The sequence below is a fragment of the Pseudopodoces humilis genome, chromosome 12 (assembly GCF_049639895.1).
Source record: "Pseudopodoces humilis isolate 2021_Gansu_Grassland_sample_001 chromosome 12, ASM4963989v1, whole genome shotgun sequence".
In the NCBI taxonomy this organism is placed as follows: Eukaryota; Metazoa; Chordata; class Aves; order Passeriformes; family Paridae; genus Pseudopodoces; species Pseudopodoces humilis.
Genome location: NC_142211.1, coordinates 9,859,977 through 9,879,570, shown reverse-complemented (window position 1 = coordinate 9,879,570; position 19,594 = coordinate 9,859,977). Strand labels below are relative to the sequence as shown.

Below are 19,594 nucleotides of genomic sequence, written 5' to 3'. Positions count from 1 at the left end.
CTGCGCCATCTTTAAGTCTTTTGGGGGATGTTTTTCCCCTTACTATCTTTGCTACATTTCTAGCTTCTTCTGTTAAATTTTTCCAAAAATCTCTTGCTTTCTGTTGCCCCTCTGAGGGCAGCTTAGGGTTTGGGGTTTTAGGGGGCATATCGTCCTCCTGTGTCCCCTTCTGCTCAGCTGAGCTGCTCTCATCTGGAGGCTCTAAAGTTTGTGTTGTAGCACTGACTCCTAGTTTCGGGGTGACTAAGAGACAGTCTTTTGCTGCCATCCAGGTTTCTTGCTTTTGTCTAGCTTTTTTCAAGGCCTTAACGACCTTACCCCATGACTTATAATGTTTCATATTACCAGAATCTACAGTTTCATTAGCCAGAGCTCTGGTACATTTCTCCCACACCTCAGGGTGAAGAATGTCCACTGGCTGCTCTATAACACCAATATGTAAAACCTGTGTAACAGCAAGCATAAAATCCTTAGATTTACAATCTACCCCCCACTGCTTATATAATTCAGATACAACCTTTATCAATGATTCCATCTTCCTTCTGGGCCCAGGATTTCCCTCGCCAAGACTTAGTCCAGCTATCTTGGCCGCTGCTCGCTGGTCCAGGGTATCCTTGCTTTTTGAATTTCTTCTCACGTTTCTTCCCACTTTTCCTCCCGGGTTTCTGGCACAATTTGTGGGTTTTCAAGCAAGGCAGGCACCCTGGCCAGCGTCAGCACGGTGGCTATCTCCAGCCACACGGACCATGTCCCACAGCATCAATGTGATGGATGGCGAATATGGCGATTTATTACAGGGGAGTTTTACATTTTATAACCTAGGGTCATTGTGTTACTCCCTTCTGCTTACGTCATCGTTAGGTGCTATTGGCTAATTACAAGAGGTTTTACTATCCTAGAGAGGGGTGGGTTGCTAGCTTTCCGTTACATCCCGAGTTCTTCCGCACCGCAAGGCCTTAAACTACAACACCTTTAGGCAGAGATCTGGGGATAGGAATAACAGTTCTTTACTAGTATAACCAGGCAAACAAACAATAACTACAGCAATAACAAGAACACAGAACCAGGGACCCCGTGACAGCTTTCTCGGCTGAGACGGGATGGAGGAGAGGCTTTGTTTTCACAAACCCCTTCGGGCGGGCAGTCCCGGTGCTCCTGCAGGGCTCCGAGGAACAGTCGGCTGGATCAGCAGGGATGAGCAGAGATCCTGGGCCGGTGGCTGAGGTGTATCAGCAGCTCCGCGGCGGTGCCTGGCACTGCCACACATCCCGGCAGGACAGGGGGTGCGAGGCCACCAACAAAGAGGGGAGAAGGAGAAGAAGCAGCAGCTCGGTCTGGGTGATGGCGAAAATTCCCTTCTCCCCACTGCAGCAGCTCCGCGACCCAGCAAACGAATGTCTTTTCCCGAAGCCGAAGAAAGCCAGCCAAAAACTGTCCCCACCCTCCTTTCCTGCCCCCTTCCCCACCTGGGCCTGGCCACTCTTTGTCTTTTGTCGAGCACCCACTAAATACCCACAGTTAGGTTGTCTCTGCAGCTAATGGGTAAAAATTCCACGGGCAGGCCAGAACAACAAAAAAACAAGACACCTAACCCTCAACAACAGGGCTATTGTTTTTCTTTCATTCTCGCTGCTTCAGGAGAGTTTCTAGGACACTACCTTTAATATTATCGCTTATACCAAAGGCTGGCTTGTGCAGACAGGCTTTTACTAAAATATCATGCTTTTACTCTGTTGAAATGTTTTACTACAAGTTTGATTTTTAGTTTAATAAGATAAAACATGCCTGTGACATCCCGTGCCATAACTGTATACAGGTTCAATGAGGGATTCAGCAATTAATTTACAGGTTATTGCCACAGCATTGATTTTTGCATCTATATATTAGGCCTTTCAGACCTTACTGGTCTGTTGAGTAATTTTTCCAATTACATGTTACATACGTTGATCTGGTTAAGGTGAAGTTATGCCAATAGTCAGTAGATTCGTTCTTACAACGCTTAGTAATTTCCATGTTGTTGGTACTGGGGTCCACGATATAGTTACCGACAGTTTTTTGACAACAGCACAGTATGAGGGGGGTTTCTTTGTTACATGACCACACTGCTGTAGGGCAGAGTTTTGCCATGATGTTGGGGTGCAAAATGCTTGTCCCATTTGGTTCTAGAAAATTTCTGGCAATTGCAATGGTGGAAGCTTTCTCATGAAGAGACTTTTCCACTTTTCTGCATCCTACCTTAATTTCTTCACCAATTGTTCCAGTTAACACTCTGGGCCAGTCTTTTCAGTCCCAATTCCAGTCATTTCGACGGTATACCTCAGAGTCATATAGTACTATAATTGCTAGGTTTGGGCGACAGTTTCTGAGGTAGGATCCTAGAACACTGGTGTACCTCATGGTAGCTTCAGACCATGGCCATCCAGATGAGTTTTGGCCATGGTGTTGTGGTAAGATGCAGAGAAGTATCACTAGTATTATCACGGTTTATCTGGTCTTCATGCCCCTCGGTGATTTTCTGTGGAAAGTGAACACAACAAAGTCTGCCCCCAAAAGGCAGAAAATCAAAATGATGGAATTATCCAGCGTATGTTTATCCAATGCTCTTTTCCCAGAGCATTGGAGGCCACCTACACATATTTATTTAGAGACGTTTTTAGTACTAGTGGTACCTGTCCTACAGTAAGAAGGTCCACCAGAACAGGTTGTCCAGGGTAGTGTGCTGAATTCTTAGGGTCACTTGGTCCCCATAGAGTGTGAATTATGCTTGGGGCTTTTGGACAAAAGGCAGTGATTTGGGGACACCCTTTTACTCCCCATCTATCATTTATATTTTTTACAGCTTCCCTTAGCCAAAGGTCCCAGCCTCCCTCCTGTGGTTTGAGTCACTTCAGGAGACCATTGGTCCTTTCTACAATCCCGTTAGCTTGAGGGTAGTAAGGGGTGTGAAAAGTCCATTTTATTCCTTCACCTTTTGCCCATTCCTGTACAGTTTTGGCAGTGAAGTGGGACCCGTTATAAGATTGAATTTCTTATGGTTTTGGGAAAATTCCAAACCACCCTTGCAATGCTTTGACAGTATTCTCTCCTGCAGCTCTTTTAAAAGCTTTGGCTTGGGACAATCCAGATATAATCTCCACTCCTACCAGCACAAAGTGTTTACCACCTGCCTTCTTAAAGGGACCAATATAATCTACCTGCCATGCATCCCATAAGTGTCGCCCTGAAAATTAAACCTTCTGATAATGTTTTCATAGTTTTAGTTACTTTCCTATGAGAGTCCGGTAAACATAAGTTGATCACATTCCTTCTGAGAAATGTTTTTTGATGGACATTTTGCATGACCAGTGTGATTAGGAAGGTGGCGATTTAGTTATCCAATCCCTGGTCATTGTCAAGAATCTATAAATACTGGAGTCAGAAAATAAAGTTACTTTCTTTCCTGCCATACCATTGAGAGGTATCCGTGTGAATCATTTCGTGTCCTTTAGCAACACATAAGCCTTTACCCTTTCTTAAATGCAGAGGGTCATCTTCTAAAGGATGTCTTTCTAGCCGTCTGCAACACTGTTTGCAGGCTGATATGCAAGTTTTACACATTTCCCTGGTGACAGGCCAGCCACGGGCGAGAGCTTCTTTGTACAAATCTTTTGCACCTGTGTGCTGTCTTTTTACATGCAGCCATTCTAATAGGTGCTCCCAGTCCTCTGTAATTTGTTCTTTTAGGGGACTTAGTTTTGCTAACACATCAACTGCATTGTTCCACTCTCCTGCTGGGTTTCCATCTGTCTGGTGAGAGGCTACACACCACACGGCGCAATATTTAAAATTTCTTGCCACTTTTCCTTTTGCCATACTGGAATTCTATTAACTTCCCAATCATTTTGTTGCCAAAAGGGAGCCACTCAGTACATCCATTGAACACAGCATAGGAGTCAGTGTAGATACAGACAAAAGAGGTATTCTCTGCCTCACGCTGGAAAACACTCCAAACAGCTATCAGTTCCCCAACTTGAGTGCTGCCTTCTCCCCCAGTAATAATTCGTTCACCAGAGGAAATGTGGAGGGCTACTGCCCTGTGTCTCCACACCTTTCCCTCTCGTTTAGCAGAGGCATCAGTGAACCGAGAATTTTTTGATTGTTCAGGGGAGAAAGGAGAGGCTACTTTAATTACCGAGGCAGGTTTGTCATGGCTGTTATCTAGGCTCTCAGTTTCTTGTATCGCCAGATTTTTTACAGCTCCTTCTGTTATTGAGAAAATGTTACAGTAATATTCAAACTGGGCATACCACTTTCTCACTGAGGCCCTCTGGGCCACCCCATCAGGGCGGGGAATCCCAGTAGTGACTGTCTTAATAATTTTGAAAGGGCCTCTCAATATGATTGGTTGTTGTGCAATTTTTTCTACTTCAGTGAGAGCTAGACTGACTACAAGCAATCCCTTTTCCCAGGTAGTGTACCTCTTTTCAGCATCTTTAAAGCCATGGGAATAAAAACCAACAGGCCTTGTAAGGCCGCCTGGGCCCCATTGCCATATGTGTACTGACAACCCTGAGGAGGCGAATCCCCATTCTACTTGGAAAGGATCTGTGGGATGAATATGGCCCAGGGCTTGATGAGCTGTTGCTTCAAAAATCAGTTCCAGTGCTTCCTCCTGAGGAGTCCAATCCCATTTCACCCCTTTCCTCAGGAAGTTATGAAGGGGCCTTGAAATTATTGAAAAATCTGGGATGTGTTTTCTCCAAAACACTAATAATCTTAGAACTTGTTGGAGATCTTTCCTGGATTCAGGCGTTTAAGGAGGTCAGGGTATCAGGTAGAATACATGTCATACCTCCTTTCCACCTAATTCCCAAAAACTTCACTTCCTGAGAAGGTTTTTGGATTTTCTCTGGGGGAATTTGTAAATTGAGACTTTCTAAATGGGAGATTATTTTTTGTTTGGTATCTCCCACTACTTCTTTTCCATCTCCTTCCACGAGGATATCATCAACATATTGGTAAACAGCTACATTGTCAGGTTTGGGTATCGTTTCTAGTTCTTGGGCTAAAGCATGGTGAGCCAGAGTGGGGGAATGTTTGTACCCTCGGGGAAGCCAGGTGAAGGTGTATTGCTGTCGTTCCCACGTAAAGGCAAAACGGTCCATATCTTCTAGCTGTATAGGCATCATAAAGAACATGTCTTTGACATTTATAGTTGCCATAATTGAGTGAGCCTTTTCTTGAATTGATGTTATTAATTCAGCTAAATTTGGGACCGCTGCTGTAAGAGGATCTGTGTTGGTATTTAACCTGCAAAAACCTACCATCAACTTCCACTTCCCATTGGGTTTTCAAACCAGCCACACTGGAGAATTGAAAGGAGAATGGGTATTAATTATTACTCCTTGGTCTCACAGGTCTTGTATAACTGGCTTGATGCCTTCCTTGGTGCCAGACGGAAGAGGGTATTGTTTTACATTAGTAATTTTGCTGAACGGTAGAAAGGGTGCAGCTTGGAGCATGTTAATGTTAATATGTGGTGTGCCAAAGGACCACAAACAACCCTCAAAACCTTTCCACTGCCTCCCAGCAAGGACGTCCATCCCTAATAAATTGTTTGGAATATTTCTAATTACCATTCTGATAAGCAATTGATCCTCTTCCCCAGGAAACATGACTTTTACTAAGGCCATATTCATAGATTCTGTAGTTCCTAAGGCATTTAGGACAAAATATCGTTTTCTTGACGGAACAATTCCACATTTGTGGGCATCTACATTAGTCAATGCAGAAATTTGGGTTCCAGTGTCAACTATAAAAGTAATAAGTACACGTTTAGGACCAACTATTGCTGTAATTAGTATCTCTCCAGTTTTGTTATTTCTAGTGAGCATTCTTAAGTACATCCAACCTCCACCTCTCTGCTCACCCTTGAGAGGTGGAGTTACCAGTTTCCCTGATTCTGAGGCTGTTTGGCCTCCAATCTCAGAATCTGAGGAGAGTGCTTTGGTTCACTGTCCAAAACCTGTGGAGGAGATTGCTTTGGCCCAGTGCCCAGAGTGTGTGGAGGGGGAGGTGTGCTAGGTTTTACTGTGGGGAATTTGATACAATGGTCTTGGGATAGCACCAATTAGAAACTATTTTACTCAACTTTTCAAGCGGTAAGCCATCCATTATATCTTTAGGAGCCCCCTTCTTTATCCATAGTGCCCACCAATACTGGCGGTTAGAACTCTGTTTCCCCTTTTCTAGGTTTTCATTAAGAGAAGCAATGTATCTAACACCCTTTGCTTTTTCTGTTTTTTCTTCTGGGATTTTTACAGGTCCATATTTTCTACTGTAATTAATTAGCTCTTCTGCAAGTTCACTCCATGTCCAAACTTTATGATTACTGGTGAAAGAATACAATTGTGAACCTGGCAGCTGAGACGGGGTGTTGAAGGGAGCAAGCCCAGGATCAGTGGAGCCAGGTTGGTCACTCGGGTTCTTAAGAAATCTATCTAGTCTATCCACAGGGGTTATAGCTGCTATGGTTTTTTGAAGGAGAATTCCTGTAGGCTGCAGTGATTCTGGAAGGCCTTGAATTAAAGTGTTGTGAAGTGCTTCAGGGAAGCAAAGAGTTAGTTTCAGATAGGCATTGTTAAAGGAGAGGCATGGCTGTCAGCCATATGTGTGAATTTTGATCCCCTGTGTTGGGGGATGGGCAGTATGAGCCCTGGATGAAGTTACCCCACCCCAAACCCCTTGTGAAGGGCAGCCCAGGAGTTCTGATTGGGTTTGAGTCCCTGGGGGTTTCTCCCTTGTTGTGTTTCTAGTGGTCCCTGACCCTGAACTCCACCCTCAAAGGTGGAGACCCTCAAGAGTTCTGTCCCTCAAAAACCCCTGCTCTGCCTTTGTTCGGGGCTCTCTGTCTCTGGATCTGAGTTGTTCCCATGATGAATAAATGGTTTAATGAACAGAAGCCCGTCTCATTGGTGTTCCATGATGGTCCCCAGAACCTGTGGCTTCCCTGGACATGATCCTGCGGTTGCGGACTACAACATTAAAGGGGTCATAGTTTCAGGCTTTACAGGTAACTGCATTGGTGATTCATAGGAAGTGGTTACTTTTGTCGTATATTTTTTGCAAGCAGGCAGTTTTGTGAATGTTTTCCAGTAGTTAGTCGGGGGCACCAATTATAGCTATGGGGTCTCCCCTTTCCAAGGGGCTAAGCCCCCTTGCCCAATAAGCTGCATGCTGAGTTAGGGACCATGGGTTACGTCTGTCTCCTGTTGTTAAGAAGACCCCGTGTCCCCAGTATCCACTGGCTTCTTGTCCTGTCAATCAAATTTGATCTCCTCTGGTGAGAGACACTCAGAATATGTATTCTGTCTCTGACTCGTGAGGGAGACACCCGTACTCCTTTTTTAACTTAGCCAATTCAGTAGCAATGTACGGGATTTCTTTAGTGGTTATATGCAGATCAAGATCTTCATCATTAATATAATTATTGTGATGATTGTGTAAGTAGAGACCCTTTTGTTCGCCTAAACATATAAGATACGATGCTTTGCAAAGCTATGCTTTGTGGAATCAGGATGAGGTTGAAGGCTGCTGCTGACGGTTGCATAAATTACTAATGCCCTTGTGAGCTTTGTTGAATTCCAGAAAGTAACTGAGATAAGCCTTAAAAGAAAACAGTGAGAAAAGGTCAAAGAGAGAGGATTGAGGAAGACTCTTGAACTTCATCCCGCGACCACCAGAAGGCAGAAAAAGACGCCCTAACAACCAGAGACACATGCGCAGAGACACCCGAGAAAGGACACGTAACCCGGAAGCTGAATAGCTTAAAAGGGGGAATACGGAAACTGACGGCGCGGCAGTTTCGTGGACAGGGAACTCCCCTGCTCCCCTGTCGCCCAGCGCTGATCTTTTGCTTATTGCTTGCTTGCTGTAATTAATAAAAACTCTTCTCTGATTGAACCATATCACTCTCTTGAGTGCATTCATAACAATTATATTCTGTTTTTATTAGAGGTTTCAAACTAGGACAGCAGTGTTCCCCACAATTTTTCATCCGAGTCAGCTCATTTTGAGGGTAAATTTGATTAATGAGAGGGGTTTCCCTCTCCTCTGTTTCTTTCAGCGAGTCAGCATTTTAAAAATTTTTATCGTGGAGGGCTGCTCACAACAGACTGATCTCATTTCTTTATTTAATTTTTTAAACAAAATTTTAACTAGGTCTTGAAGATAGCTTATTATAGCTTTTTTCTCACTTCTTTGCTTAAAGCAAGTTTCTATAGCTGCTGTAAGACAAGCTCCCAAAACTGAGCAGAGTATATATTTTTGCCCAGTTTAAATTTTGTTTCATGTTGTTAGGAACATATTCTATCAATTACATTTTCCAAATTAAACCAGTTATTAAGCTCCCATTCTTCCCCTCCTGGAGAAGGTCTGGCATTGTGTTTTGCTAACAGAGCATAAAATGCAGCTTTAACTTCTGCACTGCCATTTTCAGTCATTTTTACAAAGGGAAAACCACTACAGGGAGGTATAAACTTAAGTTATGCACACACACAGCTTTTGCTGCATCACCCTTCGCTTCCCTGTGTGGGTGAAGAGACCAAATCTGCTTGGGAGGCACCAAGCAGTCAAAATTCATACACAGCAACAAGAAAAAACAGTCCGGCCCTTTGCACTAAGAGATCTTCTGCAAGATTTTGAAGACAGAGCCCTCAGGCTTTTCACCTAGGCATGTGCAGTTTTCAGGAAATTCGAGTTGCCCCCATTGTTTTCTAAACACCACTCACTCTTTTCGCAGTGTCGGGCTAGGTGCGGCTGGAGTGAAAAATCCTTCCCCTTATACAGACTGCACAACAAACCTGCAGCCCCTTCTGTCTCTCAGAAACTGTCCATGACACCAATTTATGTCATGATCTGCTAACACAAGTGGGATTCGTGAGAGGTTTGTTTGATCTCAGAGTGCAAAAAAGGACACCAAGGGATTTCAGTTTAAATCACAACAGCAATAATGCATCTTAGTTGTAGTGCCAGCATCATGGGTTATGCGATAGATGAGAAGGAGAGAGAGAGAGAGAGAGAAAGAGAAAAAGAGAGAAAGTAAAGAGAGACAAAGGGGGGGTTATAGCTACCAACGGACGAGACGGGGGTTGCCGGTGTCTTGTTCTGTGGGGAGATCTCTCTCAGAAAGTAACTTAGAAAAGTCACTTTTATAGTCTGTTTCAAAGCGAGGGGCAGTTGGCCAAAAGGTGAGGAGATTTATAGGCTATTGTGGTGTGACCCCGTTGCTCTGAGAAGTAGGTGCAAGGTACAGAGCAGGTCGCTCTTCACAAGTCCCTGCTCACCAGCAGGAATTAAGGCAGTGTACTGTGGCAGTACAGCAAACACCTGCAAACAATCACTATTCTGGTGGAGGTCGAGCACACCTGCAAACAATCACTTATCAAGCACCCACCTCAACCAGGCCAGAACCCCTGCACAAAGTGCCCTGGGGTCTTCAGAGTCTTAGTCTCTGTTCTTGCGATGGTCATGAGGCAGATGAGGGAAACTTCGGACCATCTCTTATACCGGGCTAGACAGCCATTGGCTGATACTTCTCTCCCTGCCCAGCATCCTGGTCAGTGGTGTGCTTGCTTCTCATCTTGAATGGGGCTGGCCAAAGGTCCCCTATAACTTATCCAGGGACATGTTCAGACATGAATTAGGCTACTGAATTAGATTTGTGTTATGGTCAGATTTACTTTGTCCAGTCCAGACCAGCTGTACTGTGACAATACTGTGAGAAACCACAAGTACTATGTATCAACATCAGCTGTTTCAAAAATATGTCTGAGTTATTTTAATTATTGCCAGTTAGTCACAAAAATAAAAGCATTAGTTATTATTTCACAACTATATCTTCATAGCAAAGCTATTTCCACAGAAGTTAATATTGTAAGATGTTACATAGTGATTCTTGTCATTGTGGAAACACACCATGGGATCAGTATAAACAAGAATACTGATCTTAAAGTAAAACATGGATACGGGACAAAGGAAAATATAATGGTTTTGTTATAAATCTGTATTGTGATATTGGCTTTCGCAAGTATTAGGATGAATATTATATGTTAAATACTTTTTGGCTATGTATGTGCTTTTTTTCTTGCTAACAAGTTTTAAGCTTAAAGGAATCTCCTAAGTACAAAGCAAGGAAACCCCAGAGGGTAAAGACAGTGGGGCCCAAGCTGTAATCAGCGGAAGAACAATAGATGCCAAGCTGCTATCAGCTGCCAGGACCAGGCTAGTGGCAGCGGAGGAAAGATGTATTGTGAAGCCCAGCTGTCACCAGGGCAGGATGAGGGGCCCAGACTGTTATCAACAATGGCCATTTGCAGAAGAAAGGAAACCAAACTCAAAATAATGCTCATCAGCAAGAATAATGATGACCAGCAAAAATAGTGCTGAACAGCAGAAATAAAAACCATACAGAGCATGTTCTAAATAGGCGGAACCAGGGAGGGGACATGCTAACTACTTCTTGAAAAAGTTTGAATATGCATTAAACCCTCACAGCAGGATGGGATAAAAAGGGTGATCCCAAGATACCAGGTGTGTTCCTGGCAACGCTCCAGGGCACCCGGCCGTTTTAACCCTTTGCTTTATTTCCTTTGTCTCCTAATTGTCTTTTTGTTTATATTAAACTTTTTATAATTTATTAAGTGAATCTCGTTTTTCACAGTTTCATTATTTTTGTTCAGATCTCTTTGCTGTGAAATGCTAGCTTTTGCTGTTATGTGTTTTTGCCCCTATGCAATTGCTTTAATTGTGAATTGTACCCACTCTTTATTTATAAAGAGTCAGTGGGGTTGTGTGAACATGTAAAAACTTGTTACTGCTGTTACCTGCTTGCTAAGAGTGTAACCTGACCACATGTTTGAGCTTTGTCCAGACCTGGTGGGGGCTTGCAGCCACTGCTGCTGGGGTGATAGTCAACATGTTTGGACTTGCCCGGACTTCTACCCCAGCCCAGTAGGCATGACACAGCCCAACAAGAAACTGCCTATAAAAGAGGCAGAGACCAGGGGTAAGTCGGACATGTTGGTGGAGCAGGGACTCCTGGCATCCCCAGCACTGCTTGCTCATCCCTTATCAACGAATTAATAAATTGCCTTATTGATTAACCAACCCAATTGTGGTGATCTATTTATAACAATATTATATTATAATGCACAACATATAGCATCCACTTTAATATTTACAAAAGCCAAAACTATTATATGTGTTTATCACAGTTTCATTTTGTGTCTGGGGTGGTCACTGCCCCCTGCTCCTAGCTCTGGGACTATCATAATGGGTGAGAGCCTGTGGAAGCAGGTCAGCTTGCCAAGGTTTATCCTGGAGAGATACCACTTAGATGGGACCATCCTCCCTTGCCATGGTGAGCTATCCCACCATGCTTTGGTGACTATGCTGATCCTTTGCAACCCGTTGGTTTTCCCCCCTGGTATGACCCTGGCCTTCCCCCATAAAAACCTCAGCTTCTGCCCAGTTCAGGAGGGAGCTGCCATCCCTGTCTGACCTTCACAGAGCTGCTGGACAATAAAGGCTGTCTGTGGAATCTGTGGAATCACCCGCAGGCAGCAGGGAGAGAGGGAGATTGGCCCGCCCAACCTGTTTTGGATGGGACACAGGGAAGCAGAAATACATGGGCAGAAGCGACATCAGTTCCGGGAGCACGCTGACTGCCTCCGGTTAGGCTGGTCCTTTTTCCTCACATGGTGAGCACCAATTATTGGCCATGGAGAGAGACGGGGACAACTGAATGGTGATCAGAATCTGAGTTTACTGTGGGCTACATAAGCTTATATACCATTCTAGGAAGGTTAGTAATTTTTTGTACTACAATGATTGGGTTAAACATCATACAAATATACAAACAAACTTATACATTTTACAACATCTCTTCTACTTGATTCGGTCTTCTTCCCTGTAGCCAGGCTTTATTCAATCTTCTTGCAATCTTCAAAGCTCTGTTTGTTCCTGCCAAGGCATCTTGACTATCAGACCTCTTATGCTAATCAAGTCCAAGGTACTTTTTGAGTTTACCATAATGTATAGAGATTCTTTCACTTAACCCCAGGAGTGACTGCTAAGTAGGCATTCCTACTCACAGGAGAAACTCCACACATTTTCAGGAAAACATATAGAAGATTTCTGCTCTGTGGAAGTTTGGTGTGGCTTTTATAGTTGTAAAATGAATGGCTGTCAGAAATATAGCTTATCTTGTCAGATCTCACCTCAAAAGTAAGATATTTATTGGCAGTTGGGAGATGCCAGACTGGTGTGAACCCCACGGTGCCAAAATAGTTCACTACAAGACAGTTTGTCCTGTTTTATCTGTCTGGTTAACAAACAGTAGATAAGCTCTTGTGTGAGGTAAGAAGCCCTGATATATTCAGTTAGGGTCCTAGGTTTGGACCAAATACTTGCCCAACTTTATCAAATCCTTCCTTGGTTTCCAAACCCAAAATTATGTCTTTCTCTCCTCCTTTAGTCCTTTCTCCCTTCTCCCAGGAGCCACCAAAAGTTTAGCATTCCTTGTTTTGCACAGTCATGCTTCATACGTTGTTTCCCATTACTACATTTACTTGCTTTGGTATAGTAAATTTTATGCTTTGCTCTGTGGTGGTAAGAACACAAAAATATGATTCCATAATCATATGAAATCTTGTGTGGGCTCCCAAGATAAATTTAGAGAGGAGTCTTCTCTGCCCACTGTGGCAACCAGAGAGGAAACAAATGTTCCAAAGTAATGCTCACAGAAAACTCACATACTGCTAAACTAAAACAAATGCAAATATTAATCAAAACAATCAGAAACTTATTCAAATCATCTAATACTTTAACAAAATATCTTGGTTTAAGACAATTTATGGGGTGGAGCCTGGGACACAAGCTACTTCCCCTTTTATTTTTCACTACTTCCCTTTCACCAATAAGGAGAGATGAATGTGAGAAGACATAAGTTAAAAAAGCACAGTTTAATAAAAAACAAAACATCAACAATCGAGATAACAGCAATAAGGTCTAGATACAAAGATGGTGAATACCATGGACTCACTGGGAACAAAGAAAATAAGATGTCAGAGAAGCCACTCCTGCCTAATGGCAGCCTCTGGAGAAGACCACATGGTCCAGGGGTCAAAGACAAAAAAAATGGCAGAGAAGCTCCCTTCTCCTAACCACGTGGTGAAGAAAGAGAACACAGGCAAAAAAAAAATACCAACACAGTAGCCAAACTTCCATGATTACAAAACTCCCTCTTCCCCCTCAAAGGAGACGTTTGTTTTACATAAGTAAGCACAAATAATTAGCATAAGTAAACAAGTACTTAGCACACATATACATAAGCACTTATCATAAACAACCACAATGGCATCAATAACAAACAAAACCAAAAACCCAATAATAGCCTTCTCTCATCTGTCTAGCACTTTCCCCTTTGGTGTAAATATGGCCACAGCTGGCAGGTGCTCCTAGCTGGGCAGGGCAGGTGCAATGATTCCCCCATGGCTGCAGTGGGCGCTGTGGCACAAGCTCAGCCACCTCTCTGCACGTGTATAATGGTGAGCGGGCTGGTGGAAGAGAGAGAGACAAAAAGGGCTTCCTTTGTACACCTCCAGGGGCAGCTGGTCTCAGTACCCCTCCGGATGGCAAAATGGGCAGTAGTTAGAGTGTAGTGAAAAAGCCCGAGGCAATGGCAGAAAGCAGTGAGGCTGGGCAGTGGCAGGCGGGCTTCTCAGTAGTAGCTACCACACATAGCTGGGAAGATGTGCCCTCTTGGAAGGGCGAGGGGTTCAGGATCCCCTGTGTTATGAATTGATGAGAACTTAGTTAAGTCCCTGACTTTCGCCCAGGCCTCTGGCATCAGGCAGTAGCTTTATTGGAACGGCCAGCACCTCAAAGCCCACTCTCGTTCACAAGTTCTTAAATATTGGCCTATTCAGTCTATTATAGACTGAATTATTTATTTAATAAGCACCAAACTAACAGACATAAGACTTTAAAGAAACTATCTACTACACGGGATTAAAACAAAAAGAATTACTAGTAGGTAAATATACAGTGCTCGATAAGGTACCTTTTTTATAACTAGTTAAGAAATAGTATAGATTGGGATTCAATGTATCTTACCATCCAACTGTTGGTGCGGCACACATCAAAATCCTTTCTCTCAATCTCCAGAAAAGTAACCACGAAGATGTGCCCAAGATTCAGGGAGTAGTCGTCTTACACGTTCCCAGGGAATGTGCAAGAGACTTCTACCTCCGTGACAATCTGTGTTACTTTTATAATCATAAAAAAACAGTGTCTTTTTCCAAATAATTATTTTTCTCTTCTCTCTTCCCATATCTACTCTCTATATCAAGATGTTAATTCTTGGTGAGCTGCATATCTTTTCGTTCCTGGACATGACCCCTTGCTTGGCTTTTGACCTGCCTGGGTTATCTTTCTCATCTGCACCAGCCATCTAGGGTAGAGGGAGAGGTGTATGCCCTGCCACACCAGGTTTTTCCCGGGTGTCATGGTTTTAAAACAGTAACTAAAAAAATTACTTATTTCTTGCTGTGAGATATGGATTAGAGAAAGAGCAAAACAGGCTTAAAACTTAAAAAGGAATAAAGAAAGTTTATTAACAAACTACAAGAATAAGAACACCAGAATAAACTTCCAGAAAACCCTTTTTATCCCCTACTACCCACCATTCCCTTGTTCACATGACAACAGAGACAAAAACTTTGGAACTTTGGTGTTTAAAACAGTCCCAGTTCTTGCTAGAGTCTTTTCATCAGTCTTTGTAGAGAAACAGAAGTCTCTTTCTGCTAATCTATGGAGTTTCTCACAAGAAAAACTATTTCTATGATAGCTTTCTATTTTTCTGATGCTAGCTGCCCGGAAATCTTGTTATCAGAATTCACTCCTCCCATTTCACATCACTCTGAGGTGTGTATGGGCCATGAGTCTAGGGATGTCATTTTAAGGATGAGTTATTCAAAGGCAAAAGTCTTCTTCATCTGTCTTTGTGAGCTCCACTGGAAAACAGTTTTCTCATTGCCCTCCAAGGCTTCAAATTTTCGCTTCACTCTGTTCCAGCACTTCACTGTATCACAGTTACTCTACTTTTTACTCAAAATCCACACTTTGAACACTCTATTCCTCCCTATATACTCTGTCATGAATTAAAGGAGTTTTTTCAGGACACTATTGTCCATCTCCATAGCTTTAACAGAAAAATATTTCAGCTTATTAAAGCATCTCCTCATTCTCTACTTTTTCTGAAGCTTAATTCTTTTCTTTACTGTCTCTGATAGTTTATAAAGTCTCTTTACATGTTGAATACTCTCTTTTTCTCTCTCTGGATAAAAGGATTAATCTGCAAGTCTCATCTGGGTAATGAAAGGGTTAAAATCTTGCCCAGGGTTTTGTAGATGGTTCTGTGATCTCTGCCAGAGCAGGAGCTGGAGCTGTCTGCGATGGAAGATTCTTTATGGCTGCTCTGGAGAGTGTGGTCTCTGTCTCAGCACGCCACAGGTCAAGAGCTTTCTTCTTTCCTTACTCAGCAGTCTCTGGTGAATTCAGTCACAGCAAAAACTGCAGCCGAGCCAGGGACCGGCCTGGCCCAGCCAGAGCCCGGGGCAAGCCCCGCAGGCCCTCATCTCCCCCGGGAGCCGCTGGGCCCAGCCCAGCCCCTGCCCGGGCCGCATGGCCTGGGCAGGGAACGGGAGGCCAGCTGGAGCTCTGTTACCTTTCACAGCCAGGAAACAAAGAGGACGAGAGTGCTCTGACTTTACATCTTAAGGAGGTGTTTACAAGTTGACTTCACTTTTTAATGGTCAAAACTGCTGTCAATTCTTAGAAATGACTGATAATTGGTCAGGAGGAAAGAGTCCCATCAGCCACCAGCAGCTTCAACTTTCCTTAGCTCCCAAAGCTATCTTAAAGATAAAGCCACCCCATGACATCGGGGCACCCAAGTAGATGGTTGTCGCTGTAGGACATGCAATGATTCACACAGACACGGCTCCTGTATGACAGGGAAAAAACTGGTTTTATTCTTACAACTTCAGTATTTATAGATTCTTGGCAATGACCAGGGATTGGATAGTTAGGTTACCACCTTTCCAATCACAATGGTCTTGCGAGACATCCATCAAAAGATGTGTATCAGAAAGAATGTATACATATTTATGTTTACAGTCACTGCCCTGGGAAAGTTCTTAGAAATTATGTAAACAAGATCTAAAATCTTAGTTTTCAGGGCGACAGATGGTGAGGGTCCTTTCCAGTCAGATCAGGTGTTAATAGGGTCCCAGTTCACCAGCTGCTCTTATGAGCAGAGGCTCACCCATGGTAGAGAAGAAGCAGTGCTGGGCTGGACTCCGCTGTGGCAGCGAATTCCTCTGTGGTAGCTGCAGTTTGACTGTTCCCCTTTGATCCTGAGAGCAAGAAACTGAGCCAGGAACTGAGCCCAGCCCCTCACTCCCCAGCAAAAATATCTCTGCCCTTCTCAAGAGAAACCCCTCAGATAGGAGAAGTGTAGCCAGCTGCACCCCTTTCCTCTCCTCCTGCCAGCCACATCTTTTGTTCTCTTAAGTATCAGTTATCACCTCTTAGGCAACAAATGGGAGATAATTCCCTGAGAGAAAGAAAATAAAATAAGGAAAAACCCTAACCTCCAACAAGATTTGGCATACCAGAATAGCTAAGGGCAAGTAAGGAATTGCCCCTGTGCAAGTAAGCAATAAGACCAGCTGCTTTAGGGCATGTAGACAGCGCATGGACACTAGTTTAAAGTATATGAATCTGACAGACACACAGAATCACAAGGTTGGAAGAGACCTTTGTTATAAATAAATATTATATTCCTTTGTTATAAATAAATATTATATTATTGCCTTCTTGCAAATATTAAAATTAATGTTATATGTATAACGTTGGAAAACTTTGCTGTATTAATATAGTTTCTTTTATTTTTGCTATTGAAAAAACTTAAAAATAGTGGTGTAATACATATATATATTTCTTAGGCTATATCATAGCATTAAAATAAAGACTGTTTTTGTTCATATAACCCAGAGAATGAAAAGATAGTCAGAAAATCCCCCTGCATCCTTAAATTATCTTATCCGGATGAAGACAGCAGTGACAAGAGATCCAAGTGAGGAATTTATTGAACCTCTGTTATTAGGGAGTGTGAGACTGCAAGGAGTCACAAGGATGATTGATCTCCTGGGGAGGGGGAGTTGAAACTAAGCAAAGGAACATCTAAATTTAAGAGGAATGTGTCAGGGTGCAACATTGGTGGCTGGGTTCTTTTCCCCAGGACCGAGACCGATGAGAGAGAGAGACTGTTTTCTCATGTTTGGGCTTAGTTGTTTATTCTTTCCTTATCTATATTACATATATACAGAGTACAAGGAGCTACATACACTAAGATAAAGAGTTGCAAAATGGAGACTGAAGAGTCTCTCCAAGGTCTTTTATGTGTCTATTTGTCCAATAATCAAATGCCAAGTAAGTTATTTTTCTTAATGACCCAGTGACCCGACACCTGTGTGCTGCACTGCAGATTTCTTTGTCCAATCACTCATTATAACCCAAAAACCCTTAGAAGAAGATGAAGAAGGAAGAAGAACGAGAAAGGGACAACACCCTAAATCCTCCATGTTGTCTCTTATTCTCTAATATAGCTTAAACCCTAAACTCTAACTTTCTCACCCAGTGACTTAAAGAACTGTATCTACTTACACATTCACATTCCCAGTTTTTCTGCTTAACTTTAAAAGCTGTTTCCATGGTGTTATGCTAAACTCAGTGCTCTCTTGGTGGTCAGAGCCAGGCACCACAGACAAGGGCCTATTTTCTGTGCTTCTGACCCCAAGAGGAATTTTTGAATCTTGCATAGGGATCTATGAATATGCAACAGGCTGGTGCTCTTAAGGAACAAGCCTTTGTTAGTAAGGCGTGCTCTTGGCTGAATGCCGAGGCACCTGGCTGTATTTGTTCATTTTGCTTTATTTCTGTCTCCTAATTGTCTTTTTTATTAAACTTTTTAAATTATACTAAAAAGGTGAACCTCGTTTTTCACACCTTTAAGGTCATCGAGTCCAACCCATACACTAACATCACTTCAACTAAACCATGGCACCAAGTGCCACATCCAGTCATTTTTTAAACACATCCAGGGATGGTGATTCCACCACCTCCCTGTGCAGACCATTCCAGTACTTTATCACTCTTACAGTAAAAAGATTTTCCTAACATCCAACCTAAATTTCCCTTGGTGCAGCTTAAGACTGTGTCCGCTCGTTCTGTCAGTTGTTACCTGGAAAATGAGACTAACCCTCACCTAACTGCAACCTCCATTCAGGTAGTTGTAGAGAATGTTAAGGTCACTTCCGAGTTTCCTTTTTTCCAGGCTAAACAACCCCAGATCCCTCAGTCGTTCCTTATAGGGCTTGTGTTCCAAGCCCTTCACCAGCCTTGTTGCCCTCCTTTGGATGTGTTCAAGCATCTCAATGTTCTTCTTAACTGAGGGGCCCAGAACTGGACACAGTACTCAAGGTGTGGCCTCACCAGTGCCAAGTATGGGGGACAAATTTCTTCCCCGGTCCTGCTGGCCACACTATTCCTGATACAGGCCAGGATGCCGTTGGCCTTCTTGGCCACCAGGGCATACTGCTGGCTCATGTTCGGTTGGTTGTCGACCAGTATCCTCAGGTCCCTTTCCACCTGGGCACTGTCCAGCTTCACTGTCCCCAGCATATAGCATTGCAAGGGGTTGTTGTAGCCAAAATGCAGGACTCAGCACTTGGACTTGTTAAACTTCATCTTACTGGACTCTGCCCGTCTATCCAACCGTTCCAGGTCTTTCTGTAGAGCCCTCCTACCTTCCAGCAGATCAACACATGCTCCCAGCTTAGTGTTGTCTGCAAATTTACTAATGAAAGACTCGGTACCTTCATCCATGTCATCAATAAAAATATTAAGCAGAACTGGCCCCAGCACAGACACAATGTATTTCTAACCACTTGCTTATCAGGTATTAACCTTAGGAGTGTAAAGATGTATGGTATTTTTGATAAAAATGCTATATTAACCCACTTAAATTTGTAAGTGGCAGAGAAGCATTTTGGTGCGGTGCAGAGCCCTGCTCTCCCTCCAGCTAATATAAAAGTGCTTTTGGCAGACAATCCATTTTTTCTTTGACTCCTTTTAAGCAGTTTTGGCGGAGCCAGGCAGGAGGCCCTCGGTTCGGCTGTTAGACCCTGCAGCCAGAGGACTCACTGCGGCACCCCAGGCTTTTTTGCCTGTAAAGGAGACTCCATGGACCCAGGATATACGAGGGGACAGACAAGGACCTGAAGTATGTCATACAGAAAAGCACTTTACTAATAACCATCTGTATTTGTTATATCTGTCACTTATATCTGTAAACCCTCAGTATAAGGTAATACTTGTAAGTCATATGCAGAGGCCCCCACCTAGGTGGCTTGTTCATGCAGTGTGGGTTAAAGTCCCACAGGTGGGTTGTGCAGGTGGGTTAGAGTCCCACCTACACGGTCCCAGGGTC

The 19,594-nt window shown here is 43.3% G+C and overlaps 1 pseudogene; it reads right to left on the bottom strand.

Moving 5' to 3' along the window:
- Positions 1–6,066: 6,066 nt before the first annotated feature.
- LOC148183359 (uncharacterized) lies at positions 6,067–18,990 on the bottom strand (annotated as a pseudogene).
- Between the last annotated feature and the right edge of the window lie 604 nt (positions 18,991–19,594).